General features: G+C 36.3%; 1 pseudogene; it reads right to left on the reverse strand.

Moving 5' to 3' along the window:
• Positions 1-6484: 6484 nt before the first annotated feature.
• Positions 6485-8824, reverse strand: part of LOC101590832 — a 14708-nt pseudogene continuing 12368 nt past the window's right edge.

Consider the following 8824-nt stretch of genomic DNA (forward strand, 5'->3'; position numbering starts at 1 on the left):
GAGCAGACACAATTGCAGAGGGAAATGAGTAGCAACAATGATTTTTTTTAATATTAAGAGAACATTCCCTTGAAAACACAATTTACATTGCTTGAAAGTTCTCCTTCAGGTATGCTTCAGCTCTGATTTCAAATCATCACACAGTGTTCTGATTGCTTAACACTACTAAGGTGGTATAGCATGGTCAATCATCAGTGTGCTTTAACAAGTTAGACATTCAGGAAAAACATTATCTTCAGGAACAAAGAAAAGAAAAGGGACATCTACAATATTTTTTATTGTTGCAGAGTGATTTTTGTTCAAACTTCAGCTATTAAGTGACAGGCTGAGATAGCAAAATGCATATGTTTCAAAGCTTCTTTGAAAAAGAGAGGTTCATTTCTGTTATGGTTATTTGAATAATAAACAAATTGTGAAGTCTAAGTGACCAATAAATGGGTTTTAAGGCTGCAATTTATTTGGACTTTCTACTTTTTTCATTTGAATTCTGTTTTGATTACCACTTTTCAGAAGCTTTCAAATGTTTACAACTTATCATAAGAGTCTCCTTTTATACAGCACAGTACCTCCTTCCAGCAGGTATAGCCCAGCATGACTCCAGCATTTATAAAGAAGGGACGACTCCTAATAGCCTAGTTTTCCAACTGCAAGTGGAATAAAGGCTAATTGCAACAAAACACCTCAGTTTAGCAAAACTAGAAATCTCCTGGCCAGTCAGACAAATCCATTAGGATTTTATTGGGTCCTAAAAAGAGTTATGTGATTCCCTGGGATCCAATCCTTGTCAATCAGGCATGGTAAATTGGATTCTTGAATAGGGAAATCCCTTAGGGAGAGTAGATGTTATCTAGATCAGATGCAGTGATTTTTTTCGACTCTGTGCTCACTAGGTTCTGTTCTCTCTTTAGTGAACCAATAAAACCATAATAAGTATTGATTAAGCCATTACTGGGCATTATCCACTGGCTTCTGCCTGGCTGTATTTAAACACTACATTGTGCTTTCACAGTGCCACTGTACAGACACTTGCTTTGCCTTGGTCCTCTTGCCAAGATAGTGCCAGGTGTGTTTTCTTTTATTTTAAACCACATGTTACAATTCTACTGTCTTTGTTGGTTCCAAAAGGTTTCTCTACTGGTTTTCTGTAGAAAGGAAAATTATGTTGTAATTTCTGGTACAACTGACTATGTGTATAAATGAACTGTTCTGTATGTTTCCAAATCTTGATTATTCTTTCCACAGTAGTAAATAACAGAAACTTTATCACAAAATACAAGACCGTATTTATGTGTTGAGAAAATAAACAAGCAAATTATCTTTTAAGTTAGCATCACACGAGTATCCTTTAAGTAGTATCCTAATCTTTTATGACATCAATCTTAGGAGTTTTCATGAGCACATTTCATTAACAAGTAAAAAGGTAATATTCAGAGTGCATCTATACTTCGTTTGATATTGTGAAATTTCAGTGGACATGCTTAAGATTCCCCTGTAAATTAACTGTTCTTGATTGCAGGTAAAATACCTGGAAGAGCTGATGTATAATATTTTCAGAATTTCTCTCTGAATACTAGTTAATTCATGGGTCTCTTGTTTTCTTTCTGCATCCTACTTAATAGTTGGAAATGCAAAGATCAACCAGACAAATTAAGTTTGATTAGAGGGGACAAGGTCATGTACTGAATGGAGATAGGTCAATCTCAGCCTTGAGAAAAAAGAAAGAAATTTGCATTCAGATGAACTGTTATGCTTTTATAAACTATATTTTTCCTTATTTATTCTGACCACATACAAAACTTTAAAGAGAAAAAAATGCTCTGAGAAATTGTTGTATATTTATTTTATTTTAGAGTGTACACTTCCCAAGCCTATATTGCCTTTTGTGTTTATTGCAGAATAGTCATTTGATCAAGTGATTTTCAATACATTGTCAAAATAAATTACATTCACTGCATTTGATGTACAGGAAGTGCAGCCAAAGCAGGGACAAGTATTAATTTAGGACTCTGCAGAAACTGACACTCCATCTTTGACCCTGAGGCTGTATTACTCAAGATACCTAGTGATGGAAGCAAGTCTGTCTCCATAGCAATTACCTAAATCTTTTATCAGTCGTTTCTGGAAAGAAAATTAGAGCAATTGTGTCAGGATGGTCATATGGGCAGAAATTGCACACTCATTCAAACCACTTATGTCTCTGACTTTGTCCTTGCTTGATGGCTCCTTTTGTTTACTACTCCACATTTGAAAGCCTGATTGGGCATGAGCAGATGGGCCAAGCTGTAACCACAAAAGGTTTGTCTTTTCTCTCTCTCTCTCTCTCTCTCTCTCTCTCTCTCTCTCTCCCCCTCCCTTACCCCTCTCCTGTCTGTCTCTCTCTCTCCTCCTTCCCTAACTTTTTTCCCATCCAGGCAAAACTGGTAAATTGTGCTATTTCTATCTGTTATGCACATTTCTCGATTATGTAACATTCACAATGGAAAAAATTCATTTAGAAATAGTTAAACAAATTCCTTTCTCTTCATTGGCAATTTAGTTATTAGTAAACTAGTGTCTAACAACAATCTAGCGATAGCAAACTTGTGGAAAAACACAGAAGAAGGTGTCCCTTCTCTTTTCATATTTTAGGACACATGACTATTATCCCATTGGATAACTGATGTCACATGAATATACTTGTCCATGTGGAGCACCATTGCCTAAATATCATTTTATTGACCTAGAACTTCTTAAAAATACGAACAAAAATTAATAACTGAATAAAAATTTCAATGGCACTGTGGGAGTGCTTCAAAAATCCCTCTGAACATTTAGATTTTTGCACCACTTGATTTCAAAATAAAAATAAAAAGCTTAAGTCTTGATCGATAGGAGTTACAGTTTTCATTGAATGGTATGATCAACATAGTCTAAGCTTTTCCTTCAAGTTCCTTGCCCAGGAAAATTTACAATTAATGGCTTTCTTCAACAGCAAAGATATCCCCTCCTTCACGGCTCAGCTAGGGCCTGCCAGACTAATCTATTCCCAGTGGGCTGGCCATGGTCCTTTACTCTATCTGTCTTAGCATATTGATTTCTGAGCTGTCTTATTGGTTCCTAACATAATTACAACAGGAGTGGGTCTCTTAGTACAGCTAATACATTTACACCATAGCATCCAGGGGAGCTGATTATTGTGGCATCTGGTAGTGCTGCTATACTTATGGGTCAGTTTGTATTTCTATTATAAAACCAATTTTTCAGAGAGTTTATACCTTAGCAGTCTCTATCTAAAGAAAATAAAATCCAGGCTCTATTTCATCCAAGATGTACATATTTCTGCCCTTTAAGTTAACGGAACTGAAATCTCTAGCCTTCCTGTACTTCTGACATTTTCAGGAAAACAAATGAAATCTTTGATTTAGCAATTAATTTGGCAAATATTTCAATTGTAATATCAATACACGTGATTTATATCTATCAGAATACTACCTTAACTACATATATTAATATCTATGCAAAGATTAAGACCCCAAAGATTAAGAAGATATATTTATCTATGTAACAGACTTTTGACAGAAATAATACTTCTTGAAATAGGAAAATTCTACAGAATTTTAACTGCCATTTTCAGCTATTCTTATTTTGAAATCTGTAACATATGCATCGATGTATTACCCTGTTTCTGTCATTGTTTCTGATTTTTGTTCTTGCTTTTATCTTTTACTTTTCAAAATGAAATAAAATTTAAAATTTAGAAAAACAGGAAAAAAAGGAAATTTACTGTAGAGATGAGCTTTTAATAAAATATTCATAGTAGAAAACTTGCTTTAAATATGATAACACTATGTAAACAAGGAAATGCAGGGCTGGTCAGATAGGTCAGCAGACTGAAGTGCCTGCTTAGGCAGTGCACAGCGACTGGGGTTCGATCCCTGGCATACTGTGCCAGTCCCACCCCTGGGACAAGCTGAGAATGGGATTGAGACTGGACGTGGTGGTGCACCCCTGTAATTCCAGCACTTGGGAAGCTGAAAACAGGAGAATCACTACAAGTCTGATATACCTAGTGAGACCCTGTACACCCTACACTCCCTGAACACATTGTCCTAAATTTTTTTAAGAAGGAAAGAAATGTAGCTCATGTCAAAAACATTTTTTACATAGAAAAATTTTAGGTGTATAGGTTTTAAATGATGAAAATTTTATTTGCATTGTATATGTCTGAGAAATATGAAATTGTCTTGTTTCAAACTAGTGTAGTTAATTGGGAATTGGGCAGCCAGGACAGGCATAACTCACTTAGTTCAGAGATATACATTTCAATTTTAAAGCATAAAGAGCAATCATTGGACATCTCATTGATATGCTGCATCCTAGAATTTTAGGATTTAAGATTAATTCCAGAGCATGGTAACTTCTCAGTGTGATTATATGTGGTTTCTGTGACTTTTGTTAGAAGAAATAAAAGTTGGTGTTAAAAACCCAAATGAAACTTGTAAATTGAAAAATTCCCATTCTTTACAATTTTCTACAAATTAATAATATGCATGAATATTGCACATGCACTTTAATTTATATGTAATTATTATATGATTCATACCTATGTAGTGAAATATATATGGATACATTATGTTTTTGGATAATATAAAGTGTACTTTCGTATTTTATAATCTGAACATTCACTTCTAAATTTAATTATCACTCCCTTCCATTAGAAGCAGAAAACATTAAGCAGTTTTTAGAATTTTAAGTATGATAAAATTGATTGTCAGCTATTGTGTTGCAATTATAATAGCAAATTTATAGTTTTGGAATGTGATTAGATTTTTCTTTTCATTTCTTTTTATAGCAAATATTGTATTAAGCACAGTGTAGAAAAAGATTCTAAAATAACGATCTCTATTCAACAAAATCTTAGAGTTTAGAAAAAAAAAGGTGTCATAAATGCCACAGCGAGGCTGGGGAGATAGCTCAGCAATCTGGTTCGCATGCCAGTAATCCCAGCACTGGGGAGGCTGAGACAGGAGAATCACCATGAGTCTGAGCTGCGTAGTGAAACCCTGCACCAAATAAATAAACAAATAAATTATTTAAAATGAGTAAGTAAACTCACAGTGAAGGTAAGTAAGGTATATTGAGGAATTCTAAATCCAGAGGCCAGAGTGGAAAGTCTGACAAAAGTAGTCAAGGAAGACTTTGTAGAGATGTGATATTGGAATTATGTTTCCAGGGATGAATGAAAAGTGAAACCACATGCTACATAACTTCACATTATCATGATTTATTGAACAAATGATTTTTCAATGCATTTTTTGACCTGTTTTATAGTTTCACCTGCCTACAGGACTACTTTCAGTATACTTTCGTACAATAGCACCTGCTTTGCTCATGCCCATTTATTTCTTCTTAAAAACTATAATAAACTCAGAAATCAAAAAATACATGTGAGGCCAACTGCAAGCAACAAGATTCATTAAGGCAAGGTTGTCTTTTTTATTTTCTTTTTTCTGAGAAAGGCTTTGCTATGTATTTTAACCTCATATATTCTTACTTGACTTGATGAAGGCCTAGGAGTATGGGCCTGCACCACCACACCCAGCTAAATTCCCATTTGAATGGTTCTATAACATGGAAAGTGCTAGTGCTCTAATTCAGCTAAATCTATCTATCTATCTATCTATCTATCTATCTATCTATCTATCTATCTATCTATGTCATTCTACTTCAATAAAAATTGTTTTGTAGATTCTAGGAATTGAACCCAGGGCCTTTGAATTAAGCTGTATCCCCTGCCCTTTTTAGCTTCCAGATAGGGTCTCATTAAATTGCTAAGATGTCCAGGCTGGTTCAGACTTTGACCTTCTGCCTCAGTCTACAGCGGACTTGCAGTTTGGTTAGTTGGCAGTCAGTTGCCAACTTCACCACCTTCCTAACACTTTAATATAACTATCTTCAAGTTAGTTAACAAAATTAAAGGTTAGAAGATTGGCTTGCTAACCCTTCTTTTTAGCCCATAATGAACATCTGAGACTCCAATGATTACTTTTAACATCATCCTTATTATTTTCTTATGGTCATACTTCCCAGTGTATATTTTAGATGATCTGAATATTTATTCTCTTCATTATCTCTACATTCCAATTATGGAAAATTGTTAAATACTTCGCTTCATAGTAGGTAAGTCAGACACTTAAATTTGTGAAATGATTTATTATTATTATTATTATTATTATTATTACTATTGAAGGGAGCAGAGAAAATGTGTGTTCTCTTTTTCCCAGTAGACACTACATTGAGTCCTGCTAGCTGTAGTCACATACAGTAATTGCCACATAGTCAAGAGACTCTAAGAAAGAAGCTTAAGTGCCCTTTGGGGCAATGGCTTTTAATACCCTTCCTCACTCTTTTTGACCTTCTTCAGGGTGGATGAAGTAGTCACAGCCAGTGCCACATAGGTCCTGACTCTGGATGGAGAGCCCTACTCCCTACTCCTGCCCATTCATCAGCCAGGAGCAACCCCTTGGATGATTTTAACGGCAGAAGATAAACTCCTATTCTGCTTACTTGGTGGAAGGTGGTACCTAGTTTTTGCTGGGATACAGAAAATAAAATTAGAACAAGATATCTTATGTACTGACTGGTATATATGAAATTGTAAGTACAAACCAATTATTGGCCTACTGTTACAGAGTTATTTATATCACATTTTAATCTCTAGAATTTTCTTCTGTGTGTGTGCGTGTGTGACATGGCCATGGCGAAGGAGCACAGCAAAGCTCTTTATTGCTGGATTCAGCTCTGGTACTCTTGGTGGGCTTGTTGCGCTTGCTCTACCATCACAGGTATCTGGCTGCGCAGGATGGCGCACGCTCTGCGGATGGCAGCCACACACAGGTATGGTCAGTACTTGTTGTTTCGGATCATGTGGCGGATGCTCCTGAGGGTGGTGTGTATATTCTTGTTGATGGCGTGCACACGTTTAGCGGTCCCTGCCTTCCAGCATCTCACTTCATAACCACCACGACCCCCTTGACTTTGGCCGCTGCCTCCACGTCCAGCGTCTCGTGGTGAGTCATCCCACTGTAGTGAAAAAGTTGCGGACCTTCAGGTTACTGGGCTTCGTGCCCTACATCTGCTTGTTCTGCTTGATCAGGAAGCTGAAGCAGTTCAGCACCACAATCCACCGCGGATGGGCGGACGTGGTGGCGAGTCTTCTCCATGAGGAGGCTGGAAATGAAAAGAAATCTTTAGAATTTTCTATAGTTAAATTTTTATTCTTTATGTATTTGTCAAAGCTTTTCTTTTGTTTTTCTTTTGATTTTTTTCTTTTCTTTTTTTAAGAGAAATCCTAGGTAAGTTGATGAATTTATTGACTACGTACAGGGAAAGAGTACTATTTACTACTGTTTGAACGATTTAACAATCTCAGTCCTAACAAATAGCATCTTCCAACAAGACTTGAAAATTTCTGACAAAATGGACTCATAATTTTATGTCCACAGAGATTCAACACCATCAGTGAAATATTTCTTTTCTGTGTGTTATAGATTAGTGTCTCTAGGTAAAAGGAAATATGTAGATTCACATAATTTAATTATCAGTGAAGTTAACTCACCATTATGATATCAACAGTTGAGTCCAAAGTTTATTGCCTACATTAAGTTAGAACAAACTTCATTTTTATTTGTTTTTCTAAAGATATATGTATTTGGAACAGGATCTCGCTATGCAGCTCTGACTCATAGTGATCCTCCTGCTTTAGCCTCCTCAGCACTGGGATTACAGGAGTGCGCAACCACTCATGGTTTCAGTGGCTGCTGTGGCATGGGATACCAGGGCTCTTTCGCCTGCCGGGGAGGTGCTTGGACCGCCCAAGCTATCTCTCCAGCCCCCACGTTGGAACAAACCTTAGAGTTGAAACTTCATTCAGTTCTTTTGCATTATGCTTGAAGATTTCATAAGATGTTATAGTGAGATATTTGATACGAAAATAAACATTGAATGAGCATTTAACCTTTTTCAACCATTTCATGGGCACTTTGAAGCAGGGAACTACAGTGGCACTAGAACTTCACAAATAGTGAGGTGAAAACAGCTTCACTAAGGTTTGCAAATCTTCCAGAGGATTCTTCACTGGCTTCTAATAGATGTGCCTAGAAATTCTGAGTCACAGGAAGATGGTTGGGCTCTGCATTTCGTATTTATACAACAAGCTTTTTTCTTGGTAGAGTTGTCTTTACATCACCTGTCATAACAAAGAAGAATTGCCAACTATTTATTTCAGTGTTCCTAATTGTTGTCAGAATGTGACCTAAAACTTGGACCAGGAATTTTTCAAAGTCAGGCTTGTGCAAGGCACATGCATTTATCAACACGTATCCTACATTCACCTATGCAGCAGCAATCCTGAAGGTCTGTTTTTATTTAATTCTCAAGATTTTGTTGTTAATGGGAAAACTGTCTCATAAATTAGGGAAGTGCTCAGTTACAGGCCTGACAGAGATTGATTTCGGCTCTGCTATTGGTCACTACTGGAGGCGAAGGCCACAGGCACCACAAACTCCAGCTAATGGAGGAGTCACTTCGAAGGTGATCCCAGAACAAGTGTTCATTAGGAAGAGGATGGTTGCCGTGCTTTTGTGTGTGGTTTGTGTCGCTACCAATGGTCTTTGTATTTCCTCATCATACATTCATTGGACAGAGTAGCCATGACTTGAAATGACTTGCATAGATTATTTTTTAAAGAAAGTAAACATCGAATTAAGGCTTTAGCCAGAAATTACAAAAAAAAAAAAAAAAAATAGATTTTAAGAGACTTGAATTTTTGGTATCACATTAGAAA

This window comes from Octodon degus, unplaced genomic scaffold (genome assembly GCF_000260255.1).
Source record: "Octodon degus isolate 3935 unplaced genomic scaffold, OctDeg1.0 scaffold00252, whole genome shotgun sequence".
NCBI lineage: Eukaryota > Metazoa > Chordata > Mammalia > Rodentia > Octodontidae > Octodon > Octodon degus.